At 38.7% G+C, this 22,865-nt stretch overlaps 1 long non-coding RNA gene across 1 annotated transcript in view; it reads left to right on the top strand.

Annotated features, from left to right (window-relative positions):
- The window catches only part of LOC141925153 (uncharacterized), a 65,386-nt gene extending 43,529 nt beyond the window's left edge, over window positions 1-21,857 (top strand). The window contains exon 3 of the long non-coding RNA XR_012623772.1: window positions 21,802-21,857. This is a non-coding gene — a long non-coding RNA (uncharacterized LOC141925153). The remainder of the gene's footprint in view (window positions 1-21,801) is intronic.
- The last annotated feature ends 1,008 nt before the right edge of the window (window positions 21,858-22,865 follow it).

Here is a 22,865-nt window from a genome sequence, read left to right as displayed (position 1 = left end):
CTCCACCTTGGCATCCCTCACTTCATGAAGATATTGAACACGCAAAGTCAGGATTGAACTTATCATTTTCAGAGTGTGACATGGGACTAGCCCTGGGTTACCTCAGCTGAAAATATTTTCTAGCAACAGCTCTCCTATGCCTCTGTATACCTGAGCTATGTTTTTTGTATATTTTTGTTGAAACTCATTTTTCCCTCCAGTATAAGGACTAGTTAATGACTCCTTTGTTGGAAACACGGGCTTATGGCTTAGGTTTTGGCACAAACAATTGCCAAGACAATTAGACAAAAAGTTTTAACCAACAGAGATTTGCCTGTAGAAACATGGCTGCTTCGAGGCTAATCAACTTGCATTAATGATTGAATCTGCCAGTTAGGTACAGAAGTACATAGACTAGAAATTCTGGCCAACTCTAAACTTTTAACTCTTCAATACCAGTATTTATTACACATCACAGTTCTTCAAGCTAGATTTCTTACTCAAAAGACTGTTTGCAAAAGACCAGTAGTCATGAGAAGATGTTGTTTGCATGATCTTAAATAGTGTGGTTTGCCTGAGGAAATAGCATAGACCTGTGAAAATCATGGCTTCATAAGACTGACATGTGCTTGTTATTTTCAAGAAAGAACGGGGGGGACCTTTGTCAGTTCTAACAGCTAAGAGAAACTTTGTCTAGAATTTCAAATGTTCTGTCCATATTGTGTGTTCCCAGCTTCTTCCTTCACATCCTTCTAGAACCTTAGTCTGCAAAATCCAGTCACTAAAAATTAGCTGTATTCCATCAGCTATGATGGAAGGTAACCTTTGTGAGTCACCAAAAGTAAAATGATCACTCGTTCATTTTTCGTGTGGAATTCTTGAGAAAAAATATTTTTTCTAAATAGGAGTGGGACAGCCAGGACTGCATGTCTTTGTAGCAGATCAGGAATTTTCCATGAAGATCTGAACTTTGTGTACGCTGTGTTTTTACATTTTAATTGGTGCTATGAGGGAACCAGAATTTTACTGTGGCAGTAAATTATGTGATTTAGAAATTAAACTTTGCTACAAATAGGAGTCAGATGTTGAAATTTCTCAGGGATGAAAATATTAGTTCAGGTCAACTAAACTTTTGCAAAACCATTTTTAGTTCATTAAAACATTTTAAGCACATCAGGTTTGGGGAGGGTTTTCACTTGTTTTTAGTTTCGTTTGTTTGTTTTAGTGATTTTTTTTTTAAAAGAAATTCCTATCAACATGAATACATTCCCACCTAATGTTTCTATCTATCTGGATGAATTAACATTTCTGAATGTTGCAAGATTTATTTATTTCTTAAATGTTTCTGGTTTTGGAGCTTGTTTTGTTTGTTTCTTCATCTGTAAAAGATTACCTAATATAGCCTGAGAATATGCTCTGAATAAAGGGCAGCAAGTAGCTATTGTATCTCAGAAGAGGAAATGGGAAAGAATTAATCTCAGCAAGCCCCTCTCCCTCTCCTAGCTGTGACTGACACCATTTGCTGAAGTTATTTCCAGACGCACAGTCCATAGTGTCATGGGATAAGTCAGTCATTCAATCAATCTCACAAGGCAAATCACATTAATAATCCCACCCTTTAGAAAAGTGTCCACAATGTTTTTCTTTACTTCTTATACAAAAATATCTAACATATAAAGTATTACATTATCAAAAAGTAACGTGTAGTTTTGGTCAGATGTTTGCCAAATAGCCTCATTGCACTACTCAGTTGACCTCTGCAGTGTCAACAACCAAGCAATGGTAGTAATAGTGCTGTAGTAATTCAACAGTAATGCAATTCTATTCGTTATTGCTTTCACTGGAACAAAAGGCATGTGTCTGGCAAAGACATCTTCTGCCACTGAACCCAGCTTATGTTATTATAGACAGCAATGTTATAAAATTCCCTTTATAAATTTATTAGTGTCTGTCTTAAAACTGTTTACCCACTGATACTCTTGGAAGCCAGTTCTACAATCTTACTAACCTAGTGGGTAGGAAATGTCTGCTAATTTACAATTTTAATTTATTCAAGGCAAGCTTATGTCAATGTATTAATGTCTCAAATTATCACTTAATTTAAATAGCTCCTTTAGCTCTTCTTTCTCCTTGGAGATTTATTTTCTCCCCATGATGTATTTATAGGGATCAGTTCTATAATCTCCCAGATTGTTTTATGTTAGAGCAAAAAGGACAAGCTCTTCTATTCACATGTGATATGATAAGCTCTCCATGCCTCCGGTCAGTCTATCAGTGTTCTCCGTAACTGCTTATGGTTGATCTTATATTCCTTGAATGCAAGTGGCCAAAACAGTACACAATCTTCCAGACAAACTCCCCATATCATGCTGTTAATATTTCTCTGTCCATAATAGAAAAAGTTTGCCTGATTACCAGCCAGGACTGAGTATGAAGTTTTGATGTAGTTCAAAGTGTTGTCCACTACACCCAATGTCTGTCTTGTTCTCTGTCATTTCCAGTTTCTGAGATCATGGCCTATAGCCTGTTAGTGGTATCCAAGAATGTGACCTTGTGGTTTACACAATTAAGTTTCATCCCATTTCTGCTAGCATTTTCAAGGTCATCCAGCTCTTCCTGTCTGGTGTTCATCCTCTATTAATGACGCTTTACAACTTAATTAGAGCACTCCCACTTTTCTGTCATGATTCTTAATGAAAATAAGTAATCCTGGAGGAATTCCACTACTAATGTTTCTAGAACAATAGTTCTCATTTTAAGACAATCTGTTCTTGTATCGCCTTTGGCAAGCTACTTGCTCACATCAATTAACTGAAAGATGTCCAATTTTTTCTTCACAAGGAATACTTCCTGAGAGAATCATCTCCTAGCTGATGACAATAGATTATGAGGGCAAGAAGTAGAGGGATTTTTTCTTTCAACATTTAATGTTAAGTTTGAAAAACTTGATCCACCATTGAAGTACAACACAAAGGAGTCTTGCAGTATTAGTGGGCTGGACTTCACAGTCAAGCAGATAAAAATTTCTACATTTTGTGCCTGCCCAAATAAAATAAAGAGAATTTGTGATTGTAACCAAAATAAATGTCTGCAGCCTCTGCAATGCAAAACATCAGTTGAAATCAATATAACTATCAGGCAAAATAATGTTCCACTATGTCTTGTTAGCCTGTCAAGCTAATCCATGCAAATAGTCTTTATGCATAACTGTCTTATTCAGATACTTGGATGTAATCCATCAAACACTTCTCATCCATTAAATATAATTATATGCTTTGTTGGAATAACCAGATGTTTAGTGCTAAACTGAGCAGATGTCTGTGCTTCATACCGGAAGGTTATAAACCTATTTACACCAGCAATAAACTACAAGTATTAAAATGATGGAGGAAGTGAGTAGTTCTCACTTCATTTTGGCAAATTGCCAGTAATTCATTCTCTTTGGATCATCTTAAAAAAGGTACTAAATTTGCTACAGGGTAGATTTGACATAGGAGTTCATAAAACTTGGCTGACCTTTTGTAATGAGTGTAATGATGACCACTTTGGGTCCCTTAAATAGACTTAATCTTGCAGGGAGTTTGTTTTCAAAGGTTTTGGGCCAGATTTTGTATAGGGATAAATAAAAGGCACATTGTTAGAACGGTTCCCTTTCACTCCAGGAATGTCTTTGGGGTGGGGGACGCAGCATATATTCTCAGAAGAGTCTTTTGAAATATAAGACTGGGTTTATGCAAATCTTTCCCTTTGTTCAGTGCACCTACTCCTCCTCTTCCCTGAAATCTGAGATCCACATTCAAAGCTCTCAAGTAATAGTCCAATGAAATGCCCAAAACATGTTTATTCTGAGACAAAAATAAGTGATAGCCTAGAACTAGTTATCTTTCACCCAAATATATGTATCTTAGCCTACTTGCCTGAACTTTAATCTATTTTCACTGGTTTATCTGCAAGAAGAACTCTGCTGAAAAATTTTTCCACGGAGAACTCTGCTGGAAACATGCATATGGGTAGTTTTTAAGGTGGTAACTAGAGCTGCAGGACTAATTTCCACAAGAGTGCATCTGTTATGTTATGCCTGAAGTCCAGTAAGCCACTTAAACACTTATGCACATAAATAATTTTACAGAATTTCTCAGACACATACAATAAACGTATTTTCTTTTTTAAATCATTTTGATGGTCTAGAGAATTATCTTCCTTTTCTGTTTGTGGAATTCCTTTAATTTCTAAGCATTTCAGCAGTATCAAGTAACCCTGAAATATATATATTCTTCAACTGAAAAAGTTAACTGGGACAAGTAAATAATTAGTACATCTGTTTTTTTGAGTTGAAGCAATTCAGGGTAAATGGTGGCAGGAAGAGTGACTCATAAATGAAGGATCTTAAAGCAGGAAGAGAGCCTAGAAAACGAGAGGAAGAGGGCTGGCCTGGGCCTCTCTTTCTGTGAAAAAGCAAGAAGTGATCCTCAAGAGGTGCTAGGACATTGGGAATATATGAGAGAATCAATAACTCTGCTGATTTCTAGAAAAAAATTTAAGGGAAGTAAACTGTGCTAGTGTTTTAAACAAGGAACAGATAATGTGAGGCAGAAAGGAAAGTGATCCAGTGTAAGGAGTCATGAATAGCAGTGGAGGGAACAGGTGCTCATTGAGTAGACATCTGTCTGCCTGCATGGGGTTTGTCTGTTTTCCAAAGTAGGATTCCTCTGGGGTTAGTAAGGAACAGAAAGAAAACACAAGACAGAATTACTCAGAAGCAGAGAAAGAAGGTAACATGACATTGGTCAAAACACAGTTATGTCCAAAGAATTAGACAGGAATATGAAGGAAAAGACCATAGCAGCTTGTGGAAAACTCTCACCAGGGACTCAGAGCTGGGGAAGATTTAGTTCCTGCCAGGGCACCAATAGTGTGGTTCAGGCCTTGGTTCAAGACGAAAGAAATATGTAAAACAGCGAAAAAACCCCTCAGTTTTCTTCACTGATTATGGGGAATTGCTCTGAAATGCCACATGACATTATTTCTATTTCCTGATCTGATGAGCTTTGCAAGATTTCTGGAATCAATTTTTCTCTAATAGTCATCCCTGCACCTTTGAAGAAAAAATTCCTTTTTTTTTCATGGTCATAAACTATGATCAGTTTCATCACCGATCATAGTAACCTGAAAATGTAGTTACAATTGTACTGTGCAACTAAGATAAAATTGGGATGCAGGGCCTTTATATCCATTTCTTCTCCACAGAACACATCCCATCCTCCCACAGAGCCTGAAGAATAAATAGATCCCTTTTAAACATTATCAGGGAGACAGCTTGTCATTGCATGTTAGCTGACTCATTAAGATTTCTATTTCAATGATCATCTAGGCTGATGGAGGGCCATTGAGCTGTTAAGATAATCTTGCTCTAATGTCTGCAAATACAAGTTCTGTTTTAAAAGTTTTCATGTGGTTTGCAGTTATTGAGTCATATTTTTTACTTCTCTGAATGCAATCATGAAATATTATTTCAGCAATGGCAAAACAGTCTGAGATTAAATTATTGAACAGCAGCTACTACCTCTCTGTATTTAGCTATTGGGAATACTGTTTGAGCAGATCTGGTCTGAGCCTTTCTTTGGGTGGTGGATTCCTAACCTCTTTGACAAACTCTACTGGTTTACATTACTCAGCACTGGGTAATGCTGATTTGAAAAGGAGGGCAGTCTTGTGACAAAGAAGTTGGGTTTGTTTCTGGTCTGTGCCACAGACTGTCTGAGACATTAGATAAATCACATCCTTTTTTTGAGTATTAATTTATTAGAAGAAAGAGAGAGACATTACTACTCTATTTCGATTACGATTTTTCCATTTCAATTACAGCATCATGACAGTGGAAAATAAAAGCACATTGATATAAGTGTTCATCAATCAGGACTTGCCTTCCCCATTCTTAAATCCTAAAACTTCATTTCCTGTTTTTCTTTGCTACTGATTGTCTCAGGTTGACATTTTGCAGGTAGCCAAAGTTATGAGGAGTAGAATGCATTTTCACTTTTTAATAAAAGTTGAGGTTGTCTGATAACAATATGATTCCTGCAAATAAGCTCTAAAAAAATTATTGTGGGTTGCAAATCCCATGACAAAAATCAGGACAGATGACAACTGTGGGAGCATCTTGTGTTGTGTATTGACACTGTCTAGAACAAAGGGAATATTATACTATGAAAAAAATAAACATGATATTCAAATCTCAATAACCTATTTTATTAATCTGGACCAAAGACCATTCCTGATGTAAATTCACATGAACTGAATTATGTGAAATATTGCTGAGGTTTATTTCTGCATTTTTAATCATACAAGGCAATCAATTAACAATCATGCTTCCCAGGGATCCTCTGTCAGAGGAATGGTATTAACTAAGGGATTCAATTATCACTTCTGTTCAGTTTGAATTCATATGGCACCATGATAAATGGCTCCTACTGCTTGTAATAACAATACTTTGCACACATTTATTTTCTCTTGTTTACTTAATAATTAATACACCACCCACAGTGACAATATGTGGGCTTGTTTACAAAACCTTCAGTAATCAATAATTGCTGCCCATGTGACACCAAAAAAAAAAAAAATAGTCCAAACATTGCCATGACAACTCTTTTTTAATGCTCTCACAGTAAAGCCCTGCTTGGCTTTTGGCACTACTCTGCCAACAGCCACGGAATACAAAGGTTTAGTAGTTGTGACAGTTTCTGCTCTGTATTTAGGAAAGTTGTTTCAAGACAGACAAGCTGACTTGCTTAGGGCAATTTAATAGTGGTAACATAGAGTACCATTGGGCAAATCATCTGGGAAATGGGTTTTCAGAAGTAGTTTGGGTAACTGAGCATTATTTTTTACCGTGCAAGACAGAAACACCCTAATACAAGGAGATTATCACCTACTTTGCAACTTATTTACTTATAGCAACTTATAACAACTTCTGAATATTGCTTAATAATCCTGCTTGCCCTGACTGTTCTGTGGAAGCTTACCAAGGGCTACTGCTACTGTGTTCATCAAAAGAAGGCAGTTTTCTGTGGAAGTTTACCAAGAATTACTATCTTCGGCAAAAGTATGTTTCTTGTCCTTGGAAAGCAGATGTGCTCTAACTAGTTTAGTCTTTGTAATGAATAGATAGCCATATATGGATGGTAGAAATTGATACACTGGCACTTTTAGATAAGATAGAATGAGTAAACTGGCTGAAATCACTCTTGTTGTTCAAGAAATTGGCTAAGAGAACCTGCGCATACTCTGAGGAAAAGTACAAGGTGAGAAAGACTACGAGCCTTCCTCCAAAAGACCCTGGAGACGATCACCAGAGGCAATGTGCAGGTGCAAAGAGAACATAAACTGCTGACACCAGCCTTTTGAACTAACCCAGCCTTTTGAACTAACCCAGCCTTTCTTATGCATATGTATATTTGTATTATGTAATCCAATGAATATGTATATCCACACTCTATACGTTTTTGGTAAAATGTGCTTTGTGAAGAAATCCGTTGTACCCCGGTGCTGGAGTAAACATACCTGCTTTATAATTCTCTGAGCTGTAGAGTCTGTTTCTGCAAATCACCCGACTTAGTTCCTTAAGAGGGGCACCAAAATTGTTGCTCACTTTTACCAAAACACATGTGCAGTCTTCTGTGAAATATGAAAAAGGATGGACAGGAATAGCAGTGAAAGTGTTTTCCACACACTGCTTAAAAACTAGAGTGCTTCTGTGATCAAATAGTTAATCTTGTCTTTGGTGCTTTATTTAATCTTCTTGTTGTTTTTTGTAAAGACTCAAAAGACCAGTGAACAAAATATTAATTTACTGAAATACTTAAATATTAATTTAATCAGTCAGATGAGTCACTGAAAATAGTAGGCTGCCAGTTACTAAATGAAAAAGAAAACCTCCTCAGCCCCAAATATCTGTACTTTTCCATGCAGTAAATAATGAAGAATCTCCATTTTGCTGATACATCACACATAAGTAGAAATTAATAACATAAAGAAGAGGGATCTACAGAGTGAATGACTCTGTTCCTTTCTAAGTGCCCATCATATCCTGCTCTAGTTGAGCATCTGACAGGCATTTGCACCAGAGAGGGTACTGGGTTCCTGTAATGAGGCTGTCTGAAAGGTTAAAGATTTTCAATTGATTTCCAATACATCTGTTAAGAATTATTCACTTTGAGTGGTCCTGTACCCATGATAAGTTAGTCTGAGTCTTGCTGACTTTTGATTTAGGTCAATGTTTTTTTAAGGGAAATTGTTAACTTCACAGACTCGCAAGCCTGACTCTTGTTAGAGAGTGGTGCAACCTCTAATGAGGTTGAGTCCTACCTACCACACCATCACTAAACTGAAATCTTCAATGCTCTCCAGACTGGGAAAGTCTGGACTGCCCAACTAGGTGTGTGCCTAGCTGGATGGTGTGCAACAGCAACAAACTCATGACCTCTTTCAGTTCATTCAAGACCTTTGTGCATTTCTAGGAATCTTAGCTGGATGTTTCTCTGAGACCTGTGACAAATCCAGATGCCATTGCTCTGGGCTTTCAGTAGATTTCACGTAGAAGAAGGGAAAGCAGGAGCATGCATGGCTGTGGATAAATAAATGAACAGAAGTTCACATACTTAGACAGTTCACATATAAATCTCTGGGGTGCCTGACCACAGTACACACTGTCATCTCCAGGTTTGGTTAGGATGGAAATAGAGGGTGGTGGAGCCTTTGCTTTCCTACGCTCTGCATTGTTCAGCCCAGCCTTGGCCTTTTACAGTCCACTGCATCATTACTTATTTGCTCAACACCATGCATTGCCACTCTAGACCAGGAGGTAACTCTGGACAAAGAGAAATGTCAGGTTCTGCTTTACTACATTGTATGTATAACAGACAGATGTAAAAGATCAGATCTCTAAGCATCAAAGTTTGTGTTCCTTTGAATTTAGGTTTCAGCTAGGCATGTTTCTTCTAAATCCTGCACATGTATTAATTGAAAATGCTGTCAAATACAGCAAGGTTAAGTATTTAGTGCTTCCTCATTTCTTAATCCAATACATACTCTGCTAGGAATGGGGAAAAAATGTAATGTGATAGCATCCTCCTAAACACCTATACAGCTAGGACATAAGCTCAGTTTTATTAGAGGTCAGTTTTGTACCAGGGGTAGCCAGAGTAAATTTGATTGCTCCATAAAAATCCAGACATTTTTGGCTGCATTTCAAGAAGAATCTTGTTTCACAGTCTCCTTTTGTGAAATGGTATTTGTTATTAGAACTCCACCAAACAGGCACTGATCAGTCTATTCAGAGAGAAAAGATTAAAGGCTAGCTAATATCTTACCCATAGAACAGGTTATTTCATTCATAGTTTGCTTGCTAAAAATATTTTTCTAGCATTGGACTAATTTGCTTTCTCTCTCTCTTTTTCTATCTCTCCCCCAAGCATGGAGTGATCTTATTGAGACCTGAAGGCAGATGTTATTTCAAATTTGTTATACTTAATTATTTTTATTACTTAATTATTTCAATTTTTTTTCAATAACCAAGAAGTTTAGTAAATAAACTAAGATCTATTTAATACTTAAATTAAATTTAGAGAAAACCCACCGTGCTGTAGAAAATGATGTGAGTAGCTGGTAGCTTAGTTGTCTGCATTGGTTCTGCTCACTGTTTCTGGGCAGTGTCCAGAGCTGCCGTGCTACCAGCTTGCTCCCTTTCCAGGAAACATGAAACCAGCCCGGGGCCCTGAAACCTAAAAGTAGTTATACCCTCTTCGTTCTGACTTTTGGTGTACTAGCTTGTAGTAGAGCATACCCTGCAAATTTGAAGTCCAAAATCAATGAAGAGAGATTTCAGGGCCTTGGGGAAACTGGTTAAGGGGTCGGGGGCACAAATAGTGTTCTCCTCTATCTGTTCAGTTGCAGGGATGGATGAGGAAGATTATAGAAGTCAACAAATGAACTTGTGGCTCCGAGACTGGTGTTACTGGCAGGGCTTTGGATTTTTCAATCACGGGTTAGTATACAGGATGCCAGAACTTTTGGCAACAGATGGGATGCACGTGTCCCAGAGGGGGAAAAGGATCTTGGGTCAGGAGTTCAGCTAACTTCTCTCATTGAGAGAGCTTTAAACTAGATTTGAAAGGGGAAGGGGACAAAACTGGAACTCCCAGATATAAGCCCCAGAGAAGATTATCAGAATTTGTGGGCTGGTCTGCCAGCAATGACCCTCACCCTGCCATCTCAGTGGAGGCAAGGGATGGAGACATGCAGCACAACAAAGATGAAAGGGATGTTGATGGATCAGTAACGATGGTAACACCTGTGAAAGGTCAGGCTGGGACTAGGACCTCTAAATGCAAAAAGGTGCTGGGGACATCAGCCCATCTGAAGGGCATCTATTCCAATGTAAACAGCATGGATAACAAATAAGAGGAGCTTGAAGCCATGATGCAACAGGAAAATTACGATGTAGTGGCTATCACAGAAATGTGGTAGGATATCTCCCACGACTGGAATGCACCAGTTGATGGCTATAAGCTCTTTAGAAGGGATAGACAAAGAAGGAGAGGCGGTGGGGTGGCGCTGTATGTTAGGGACTGTTATGATTGCTTTGAGCACAAGTATAGTGAAGACAGGGTGGAGTGTCTTTGCATTAGAATCAGGGGGAAGGCCAACAGGGCAGATGTCGTAGTGGGAGTCTATTATAGGCCACCCAACCAGGACAGAGAGGTGGATGAAATATTCTATAGGCACTTAGGAGAAATCTCACGATCGCTTACCCTTGTTCTTGTGGGAGACTTTAACTTCCCAGACATCTGCTGGAAATACAACACAGCAGAGCGGGACCAGTCCCGGAGGCTCCTGGAATGTGTGGAAGATAACTTCCTGACACCGCTGGTGAGTGAACTGAACAGAGAAGGTGCCCTGCTGGACCTCCTCTTTGTGAACAGAGAAGGACTGATGGATGATGTGGCGGTTGGAGGACGACTAGGGCACAGGGATCATGAAATAATAGAGTTCTCTATTCTTAGAGCGGCCAGGAGAGGGGGCAACAGAACTGACATCCTGGACTTCCAAAGGGCTGACACTGACTTGTTTAGGCAACTGCTTGACAGAATCCCTTGGGAGACGGTCCTGAGGGTATAGGGGCCCAGGAAGGCTGGACACTCTTTAAGAAGTAAATCTTAATGGCACAGGAGCAGGCTGTCCCCAGGTGCTGTAAGAGAAGCTGGTGGCAGAGAAGGCCACCCTGGCTGAACAGGGAACTTTGGCTGCAACTCAGGGAGAAAAGGAGAGTTTATGACCTTTGGAAGAAGGGGCTAGCCACTCACAATGATTACAAAGATGCTGTGAGGCTATGCAGGGTGGAAATCAGGAGGTCTAAAGCCCAGCTGGAAATTAATCTGGCTTCAGAAATCAAGGATAAAAAGAAATATTTCTGTAAGTACATCAACAGCAAAAGAAAGACCAGGGAGAGCCTCCATCCCCTGCTAGACGCAGGAGAAAACATGGCAATGAGTGATGAGGAAAAGGCTGAGGTGCTTAACGCCTTCTTTGCCTCAGTCTTTAATAGCAAGACTAGTTGTATTGAGAGAATCCAGCCTCCTCAGCTAGAAGACAGAGACTGGAAGAACACCCCCGCCCCAATCCAGGAGGAGATAGTGACCTACTGCATCACATAGACATACACAAGTCTATGGGACCAGATGGGATACACCTGAGGGTGCTGAAGGAGCTGGCTGGGGTGTTCACCAAGCCGCTTTCCATCATTTACCAGCAGTCCTGGATGACCGGGGAGGTCCCGAAAGATTGGAAATTGGCCAATGTGACCCCCATCTATAAGAAGGGTCGGAAGTATGATCCGGGAAATTGTAGGCCTGTCCGCTTTACTTCAGTGCCCGGGAAGCTGATGGAGCAGCTCATCCAGAGTACCATCACACAACACATGCGGGACAACCGGATGATCAGGCCCAGTCAGCATGGGTTTATGAAAGGCAGGTCCTGCTTGACAAACCTGACCTCCTTCTACGACAGGACGACCTGCTTATTGGATGAGGGAAAGGCTGTGGATGTTGTTTACCTTGACTTCAGTAAGGCCTTTGACATCATTTCCCACAGCATTCTCCTGGCAAAACTGGCTGCTCATGGCTTGGATGGGCACACGGTTCACTGGGTAAAAAAGTGGCTGAATGGCTGGGCCCAAAGAGTTGTGGTGAACGGAGTTAAATCCAGTTGGCGGCTGGTCATGAGTGGTGTCCCCCAGGGCTCGGTTTTGGGGCCACTCCTGTTTAACATCTTTATTGATGATCTAGACAAGGTGATTGAGTGCACCCTCAGTAAGTTTGCAGACAACACCAAGTTGAGTGGGAGTGTTGATCTGCTCGAGGGTAGGGAGGCTCTGCAGAGAGATCTGGACAGGCTGGAGCGATGGACTAAGGCCAACTGTATGAGCTTCAAAAAGGCCAAATGCCGGGTGCTGCACTTTGGCCACAACAACCCCCAGCAGCGCTACAGGCTTGGGGAGGAGTGGCTGGAGAGCTGCCAGTCAGAGAGGGACCTGGGGGTGTTGATTGACAGCCGGCTGAACATGAGCCAGCAGTGTGCCCAGGTGGCCAAGAAGCCAATGGTATCCTGGCTTGTACCAGAAATAGCATGGCCAGCAGGGACAGGGAAGTGATCTTACCCCTGTACTCGGCACTGGTGAGGCCGCACCTCGATTACTGTGTTCAGTTTTGGGCCCCTCACTACAAAAAGGACATTGAATTACTCGAGCGTGTCCAGAGAAGGGCAACAAAGCTGGTGCAGGGTCTGGAGCACACGTCGTACGAAGAGTGGCTGAGGGAACTGGGGTTGTTTAGTCTGGAGAAGAGGAGGCTGAGGGGAGACCTCATCGCCCTCTACAGCTGTCTGAAAGGAGGTTGCAGAGAGCTGGGGATGAGTCTTTAACAAAGTAACAAGTGATAGGCCAAGAGATAATGGCCTCAAGTTGCACCAGGGAAGGTTTAGACTGGATATTAGGAAGTATTTCTTTCCAGAAGGGGTTGTTAGGCGTTGGAATGAGCTGCCCAGGGAGGTGGTGGAGTCCCCATCCCTCGAGGTGTTTAAGAGTTGGGTTGACATAGCACTTAGGGATATGGTGTAGTTGAGAACGGTCAGTGTTAGGTTAACGGTTGGGCTAGATGATCTTCAAGGTCTTTTCCAACCTAGATGATTCTGTGATTCTGTGAAATAATGCTCACAGTTCCAGTGGTACTAACCATGTGTTAAGGCACTGTTGAGTATAAACAAAAAAGACACACCAATCCAATAGATGGACCCTAGAGAAAACATGAATGGTTGCACATGTAATTCTAGAGATATCAATAAGGTATGATCTGAAAGTAGCTGCTTATTGATGACCTTATGAATTCCTTGTCTACTTGTTGGCTTCTAGAATAGAAGTCAGAATTGAAATTGTCCCTGCTCTTGTAGCAGTTCTGGCTGAACTTGAAACATGGAAGAACTGAAGCGTTTCCAGCATCAAAGGAAGGGACCCTCCTTGGGACTGGGGTTATATGCTGAATTTGATATGGACAGCAGATGTTGAGAGTTTCCAGTCTAAACTGAGAAGTGACATTTCTGTTATTCAAACAATGATACCGGTTTGCAATAGATCTGCTGATTGAAAGAGTGGTGAGGAGGAAAATTGGTTTTCATCAACTTAAAAATATTTTTAAAGGGTGGTTTTTGGAAAAAAAAAAAAAAAGAAAAAAAAAAGAAGTGATATTTCATTGTAGGTCTTCCAGAAACATTTAATTTAAATTGAGATAAGCTTCTGTACTATTTTTTTGTTTATTTCTAACTTTGTCCTCGTTTGTTTCCTTGTCTGGTTTTGTAATTTGAATGCTTTGTTTTGGAAATGTTGAAACACTTTGAACCTCTTTCCTTCTCCTTTTTAACACGCAACATGAGACCAAATCTTTAAATATATTCTCCAAAACTTTATTTTCCTTCAGCAGCAGTTGCCCTCTATTTAAAAAACAATAAAATATTGCAGAAGAGAAAGGAAGTTTGCTTTAGTTTAGTAGAATGGAATTAAATAAAATGAGTGCCATCTACTGGTTGTGAGTTCTAACCTGTAGATTCCTTAACCTCCTATGCACTTTGGCATTGTAGTTCTTGCCTTATATTAGAACTCATCTTTATTCAAGGAAGATAATAAAACACTTCATCTCTCCACTGTCTCATGCTTCTGGATGAGCAAAAGACATTTTGTCGTAGTCTTAAATTATAAGTAAAGACACTTTATAATTAAGAAGGTGCCATTAATCAAATCAACCAGCAGTAGCTCAGTGTTTTAATTATACACAAATATTGTATTTAGTCTCTTCCTTTTGGTTATTCATCACCTCCATCCACTAGACTGCTGTCTGTTTATTATTTATTAAATCCTACTGAAGACTTGCTACATTTTTTATGAGCATAAGAAAGGTGCTTCAGAATTGATACCAACATTGCTTTTTTAATGATAAAGCAGAAAGTCATATTTATATTTATAACTGGATTATGTGTACTGGTGCTCTTAGCTGTATACGCATTTGCCTGTAGCAATATTTTCCATTTATTATATGTAGTGGCTTTTGATAATTCTACTTTTTCTTCCACACTTAGAGTGCACCCACAGTAAATGGGGTTTCTAATGGATTTTTCACCTTTCTCTTGGGTAAAAAAGTTAACTTTCGAGAGTAAGGGAACAGGCAATAATAGACTTTAAAATTATCAAATCAATGAGGTGCATCTTTGGTCTTATAAACCTGGTTTCCTGAATGACATAAGGTTGTCAAATGAGTTCAAAATTAGCATGAATCAAGAACTCAATACTGGTTTAAAACAACTGAGAATCTTGTTTTGCTTACTAAGAAAGCAGAATAGAGATCAAGAATTTCAGGTTTCTAAAAGTTATCAGTTTTGAAGTTATCTTTCATTTTAATTACTGTAAACGTTTGATCTTTGCAAACGTAGTTGTTGGGGACATAAAATCCCAAACCCTCAAATATATGATTCCTGGAATCTGAGAAGTACAGAATTTAATCCTCATCAAGAGGACGGATATTTCAACATGAATATGCTCAGATAAGTTCTGACTACCGTGTTGTTGAACACACTGAGGTTGGTCATGCAGGTTGTGCTTTGAATTGAAATTTGCATTATGGGATACCAGTGAAGTCCAGGTTAAAGCATTTAAATTTCACCTCAATTCCTGTTTCTCACATTTCTTTCCTGTAAGATTGTTCAAATCCTTCAGATATGCCCAGCCTTTAAAAAATAATAGTCATAGAAATATTGAGGTCAAATCTGGAGTTAGGACCCACCGCTTTCTGTAAATGGAAATTTTGGTGTTATGTTTTATTTTTGATGAGCTGTTCAGGATGCTCATCATGATGCTGGACACCTCACTGAGAGTTCAGTATGTGTTCTGATCATGGAGAAGCAATCTGACAAACATCTACAAGCGTGAAAAATGGGAGGACAGTTTAGTCTAAAAGCAAAAGGCTGGAGACACCTGGTACAAAAGAATGAAGCAATTACCTCTTTTTCCCCACAATGAACCACTGTATACCTGCTTCACCTTAATTTATTACATGTTTCTCATGTTCTCCAATTCCCAGTTCCCCTTATACATTCATTCTTTTTGTGATGAGCCCTAAAATAAAATCAAAAAAGAAATGTAAACAACTACAATAGCTGGGTGTAGGTAGAGAAAAAAAAAAAGAAAAAAGAAAAAAGATGATATTGGCATTTATTATCACAGATTATTTGGATGACAAGGAACAATTAGGGCTTCCTTGTTTATAGGCCTTTAAATATCCAACTTTCATTCTGACTCAACCCACACGCTTCCATATTTAATAAAGAGGAAGAGAAAAAAGAGAGAGAGGAAACTTTGGGAAAATCTGTTGTCCCTGAAGTTATTTCTCTTTGAGAAGACTTCCTATTCTCTTCTCAACAGCTGGGTCACAGATACAGATGGTGTCCAGCAGCATTTTTCATAGCCAGAAAGGATGCTGGGCTGGGAACTGTGTTTGGATTTGTGAAAGGAAAAATGGTGGAATGGGACAGAACAGAATTGAGTTCCTTGGGTTCACATGTAGTACACACCTGGCATGAGTCTTTAGTATCCTTTAAGATAACAACTGCTGCCACAGCTGAGCAGAAAGAGAACAAATTGTTTGCAGCAATTCTCTTGTGACCCCATGGACTGATTGACAGCTTTATTTACAAATTGTGCCATTTGGCCTTGGCCTTTTGACAACTCCTTTCACAAAGGGTAGCTCATGCCTGAAGGAAAGTCATTGAAATACGTCTTTTGATGGCAAGATAATGATTCAGTCATTTTTTTTGTGTGCTTGAAGGGTACTGTTGGGCAGATCAATACAAGTGGAGAGTTTAAATGCCATGGACATTGTGGGGAGTCAGAGCAGCACCATCATAATGCTCAAGTTTTAACATAGATGTAATGAACTGGACTTCTGTAAACTGAAATCTATCATGGAAACATTTTTTTAATGAAGCATCATGCCCTTTTCCTCCTCATTTGATCTCATCAGTATCAACAGAAACCTATACTGTCCTAGGGATGGTTGCATAGACACATTGATTTAATTTCAACTACTTTTAGCCTTCCTAAAATCAGGCATTTAATTTAAGCCAGTCATCTTCTGTAGTCAGAGGGGATGGATATTCCCCTCCAAAAGATCCCTCCCAACTACTTTGGACAGGATAAATGATTGCTTATATCCATCTCACTCAGAAGGATTTAGTGCCCCCTGCCCTATTTCTGAGCAGACATCAAGAGCCCTTGACAGTCACAATCTCCACTGTGAAACCTCTTCTATTTATCCTGCCAGTGGCAGTCTGGACCTGCCCTGGTCTATGCAGACTGTTTTATCTCTTTGTTCTCTCCTTCTGGGTGGTAGTACAAAGACAAAGCGACATGGACTAATTTGCACAGCTATTGCTGAGACCTCAGATTCTAATGAATGACTTCTGTCTCCAGAGTCCGTCAGTCTCTTACCTTTGCAAGACTTATCTGCCGTGGAAATACAAAGTTCCACGGAGGGTTCAGTTTTATAAAATGTTTTTTTAAATTTAAAAAACCATTTTTGTAGTTTACATAATAGTAATCTCATTATTTACAATCCTCTCACTCCCTAGATCTTTTTTTAGCTTGTTATTTGTACTGATAGCTACTAGTGATAGAAGAAAGGGAATACATATGAAAACCAATATATATCCCTTCACTTAGAATGTACTTGATCTGAGTTTTCCAGAAAAAAAGGTAGTCAATGCCTCTAGTACAATGTGAAGTGCTTCATGAACACTGTGACAAATAAATCATTAAAAATGTGTGGTCACAGCTTTTCCAAAAGTCTCATCTTCAATTCAAAATGAGTTGGTACACTTTTGAATGATTGGCATATTATCTTTGCACAGAAAAACCCTATGTAATTTAACATAGACCCAGAGGTCCTACCTTCAAAGACTAGCACTCACTAAGAGCATAGGACTTGGAAACCTGTGTGGAGTAGTTGACATTATACAGTGGAATTTGATGAAGAGTCACCTAAGGTAGCAGACACCTAGTTGGCTCAAGAACTACAGAAAGAATAACTCATGAACACAGTACCCTACTGAAAGACCCACACTGCTGTCGGGACTGGGTTCATGTTCCTTCACTTCTATACCATGGCTTCTGGTCACATCAGTTTGGTTAAGCAGGAGTTTGAACATGTTTGTGCTACACTCATTTGCCATCTATCTACTAAAGGGAAAAGAAATAACCCTGTACTCTCTTGGGTCTGGTCACACATGTACACAGGCCAGGGCAGTCAGTTATGAAATTCACTGCAACTCCCCAAATAAAATGAGCAAATATATAAACCCCTGAAATCTCTGTAGTAACATACATCATAATGCATAAGAGCTTGTAGTAAACAGTAACCTGATCAAGTTTCTTTAGGATTCTAGAAAACTTAACTCATTAATTTATTTAATGAATTTCATTCCCCTTTTCTGTCTGTTAATCATCCAAAAAGAGATCTAGACTTAGTGTTGTCCATGCAACAGTTTCTGTAAATGATTTCCAATCTGTAGATTATATGGGAGACACAGTCTTTGTGCATTTCCAACACACAATTAAACCCATTTCTGAATTTGAGAGAGTTTTGTGTCTGCTGCTCATGGGAGAGGGAGGGGTAAGCTGGCACTTCTAGGTGTCTGTGTGAATACCAAATAGGTTATTTTTCTGCTGTGAATGTTCAGAAGCATGTATGTATAGTTTATCAGTTTCATGAATGTTTTTTCACCAGCTTCTGTAAAGTGATTTATAATGATGACTCTTACTAAATACTAGCTTCATATTCAAGGGCGATTCTTCTTCCAAAGCATGGTGCAATATGGCTGCTCTCCATACAAGAATCACACTTGATATGTGAAAGCTATATTTAATGGTGACACTAATCCTAATCTGGGAAGGTTAGCACTCCTGATTTTTAGACTTTTCACTTGAGGGATAGATTATGTCATCTTTATTGAGAAGAAGAGAATGTTCATGAATAACTATTGTGAATAGAATACAACTCACACAACTTTAGCCCTGTAAGAATGAGATATCCAGTCTAAAGGTTCTCTGTTTCATCAAAAAATAAAGAGGTAAATGAAAAAGATGATCCAATTCAGTTGTGTGGTATCCTATCTGTCTTAGGCTAGGATGGCCTAAAGACACCACTGTTGTAGTTTAAACTATACAAAGACTAGATGATCAACCAAGACAATGCATCTGGATTTTCAGCAACAAAAAATGTAAAGTGAATTAAACTATAATTATGAATTTGGGGGTGGATAAAATAGTAGAAAAAATAGTGAGTGGAAGAAATAAAATTAAACTAAACAGATATTTTACCTGTCCTTTTAAGATATCTGTTTAGTGATATCCTCAGTCTGTTTTCTTCTATTCTATAATTATCCTTTTCATTGAGTGAAAATCTATTATCCTGCTGTGCAACATCTCTTGTTTCAAATCAGCACCTGCCAAATAAAAACTATCCTCACTTTTATTGACTTTAATTTTCATGTCTGAATATACTGTGGAGTTTGTTAAAGCTAAAACTGAGGTTTGACTGCCACCTTATATCATTCAATTATCCCCTTCTCTTACAAGTGTTTATGAAATATTCCCTGGTCAGAAACCTGACTTCTTTACTGGATCACAATCACTGATAGAAAGCAGCTGTCAACATTATGATTTAAGGGTTTAACTCTGAAGTATGAAAGTGTCTGCTGGGGGAAGAGTAGAGCAGTGAATAGCAGATTAAATGAATAAGGAAGGGAAAATATCAAAACTCTGACTGATGATCTCAGTAAATCTAGATTAAGGGGTTTTTTTTTGCTTCTGCTACTATTTTAAAATTTATCCCTTTTGTCTCAATACTTGTTAAGGCGAGCTTTGTCTACTTGGTGCTAGGTGCACCTCTCCTTGCATGACTACGCTGTTTTAACAGGTCTCCAGCATGAAGAACAATGACCCAAAGAATAAATCTTAAAAGAAACAGTATTGAGTGTAAAACATATCAAAATTCTATCTGTAGAGAAATATTGTTTTCTTAATGAAGAGCAAAGACACAGAGGAAAAGGCCACATTTTGTTGGTAGCAAAGTCATCTTGGCTTAGCTTGAGCACATTGCCAATGAATTCTCTTAGAACTTTATTTATTCCTTTACTTTTATTGAAAGGGACATTTTTTTCGTGTTTTACTCTGTACAGTTCTGTACATTTTAGGAGTGGTAGGATGATTGTCCTGTTGATGAATATTGAAAACTGGTGTTTCTTCAAGATCTGATCATCTACATCTACATTTTCTTGGAATGATTATTTGGACACAGGTATTCCCTGGTAAATGGAAAAAATCTATGTGCCCAATGATATCCTGGTAGTGGCAGACCATGATGCTCTGCAAGAACCCAAGTGAATGTAGAAATGTGACCTCTTCAGAAGCTGTGGCTTTAAATTGAAATTCTCAGTGCAAGCTATCTCATTTGGCCTGCTCTTGACTTGTATATATTTTCCTTAATAAAAAAAAGAAAAAGGATCAGTAAAACCTTACCAGTACTTACAGCCCTTCTTTTCAAACTACAGGCTCATCCGTATATCCTATCACCCTTCTCCAAAACACAACATTTAATTGTCCTTATGGAGATAAATCAAGAAGAGTCCATGTCTTCACTGTGAATAGAAATAAGACCAGTGCACTGTGGTTAGATGAGCTAATGCTAAATATGATTCCTGCAGCATTTTGATTTTGTTTCCAGAAGGTCTTATTGACAGAAGTGTAACAGCACCACACTTCCAGACACAAGACAATTGAAGATAAATAAAAGAAATATTACTAGTCATAAAGTATTTTACGCTAGCAGTTTGTTCTTCCAGAGAATAGTGCAAAGTCAATTAAGGAAAAGTCTGAATAAAAATGCATTTATTTTATACATATATCTATATAACTATAGGAATCCACATACATGTACACCTGTAGAGACTTATTTTTGCCTTGGGAGCATGTCTACATCAGTGAAGCCTTGTCAGAGCTCAATGAGCTTATTTAAGGACTGGAAGAAGTACAGCTGAATCAGTGCAGTGCTATGCCTGTCCTAATTGTACCTGCTGAGAATTAGTTCCAGTGTAAGTTAATTAGTCCTATAATAAGTTATTATCCCTGTATGGTGTAGCACTATGGTGTGTGGCCATGCCAAGGTCACCCAGGGCTAGGTCATATTCTTACATGAATTGCAGTGAGCCATGGAGATGCGTCTCAGGTAATTAGTGACTGTGAAATCATGCCTCCTCAGTGGATGTCAGGGTGAATGCTCTTCTGAACTGTCCTGCCATGTGTTCATGCTTCAGAAAGTAACTGTTCTCAGTAGATAAGAATAGTCCATGCTTTATCATACACTGTCACTTCCAGTAAAAGTGATACTTAATGCCACTTGTGGAGTTTATTTTATGCCCATCTATTAAAAACTAGTGAGGTTGTTATAAAGTGTATGGAGTACCTCACTGGTATTTTTGTATTAAAGTTTTTAGGTTTTGAGGTATTTCCCCCTCACTACACATGGTGGGCATTTTTGGAAAAAACATAGCATAGCACTAACCTAAGATTTCTAATAATAATTAGTTTTGTGGAAGGCTAAGACTCATAGAATCACAGAATCACTTATTAAGGAAGAGACTGATGGAGGTAGTCTGATAAACTCTCCCCCTGCTCGGTCTGGGCCATTATATTCATGTGCTATTGAAGGACTATGAGACTGATAACTCAGTCAAAGAATCTATATTTTTAAAACAGTTCTTGAAGCAAGTAAGAATTTTGCTTTTAGATCTGTAACTCACTATGGTCAAGGGAGATTTTTTTCTGAAAAAAAGGGCTTAATATCGTAAAACTTTCTTAACAGAATTTTATAACTTAATCTTGCATCCATACTTCTTCATTATTATCTCCACTAGAAACTCACATACCAATATCATCTATATTTGTTTCCACCAACTTTCTGAGCTGCATTTCTGAAAAAAATATCTAAGGGGGGAAATGTTACTTATAGAAGTTCAGTAAAGTAGAGCCAGGACTACAAGGTATCATTTGTCTCAATTCTGTAAATTAGATTATTGATGTTTTTCCTCACTGATTCCAATAACATCGATAGAAACCAATCAATCTATTGGAGACTATAACGAAGTAACATATTTTATACCTATTTTTTTCAGCACTAAACTGGAATAGCATATGTGAAATCAATGGAACAACATCAGTTTGCATCAACAGAGTATCCGGTACGTTAATTTTGGGATGTTTTGCAACCTTTCACACTCATGATACTCCCTTTGAACTCCAAGAGGATTTCAGCTTCATAGGCATATGAATCAGGCCTTGAATTTCAGATTTATAAACCTTAGAAACAGTTGGAACATTTGGAGAATGAGGATTAAAAGCATGGGAAGTTTGCTAATGGGGTATATTCTCCTTATCATGTGAGCTGACAAGTGCAGATGGATCACCACATATCTTCTACTTTTGGGTATCTTTTGTTATTAGAGAGATAGGTAGCAAGCTCCAGAAAGGACAGGAGGAAAGAAATTATTCCTCCTTAGATCTGAGAGTTCAGACTTTCCACTAAAGATGCCTTCAAAAGTATTCTGACATTACAAGAGACCACAACATGCTTACAGGTACTACATGAGATTCACATCAAAGGTAAAGCTCCCAGAAACAAAAGTGGGAATAATATTGTTGTAAAAAGGGAAGAAAAGAATTTATATGAAACAGAGAAAGGAGGTAAAAGGAGAAGCAAGGGAGAAGGAAAGTTCAGCAACGCTGAGAATTAGACAGCAATCTTAATTACTTCTCTGAAATGGTTCCTGTACTGAACTCATGGGAGTCCACATGGCACATATTTATAACCCAGAACATTGCATGCAATTATGTGCAAAAAAATGATCTGGTAATCTTAGGCGGATAGAGCTAGGTAATATACGTCCTTTCATCCTCAAAATGCTTTAAAATATCTCCAACATTAATGAGACAACAGATAGGGGCAGCTAGGGAAGTTTTTTTTTGAGAAATTGAGTGTCTTGACCACAGTGAGAGTTTGAACTAGCAGCTATAATCTCCTAAATTCCAGTTTTCTGTCCAGTGATCACCATTCTTGGAGAAACTGGCTGAAACCAACCCAATTCAACCCAAACCATAGTATGTTATGGTACTCCAGTGATGATGATGTGGTGTCTTAGAGATACAGAGAATGAAAGGCTTTTGAGAAAGAAACACATCA

Source organism: Strix aluco, chromosome 6, assembly GCF_031877795.1.
Source record: "Strix aluco isolate bStrAlu1 chromosome 6, bStrAlu1.hap1, whole genome shotgun sequence".
Taxonomy (NCBI): domain Eukaryota; kingdom Metazoa; phylum Chordata; class Aves; order Strigiformes; family Strigidae; genus Strix; species Strix aluco.
Note: the sequence above shows the minus strand (reverse complement) of the source record. Positions and strands in the feature narration are given on the sequence as shown.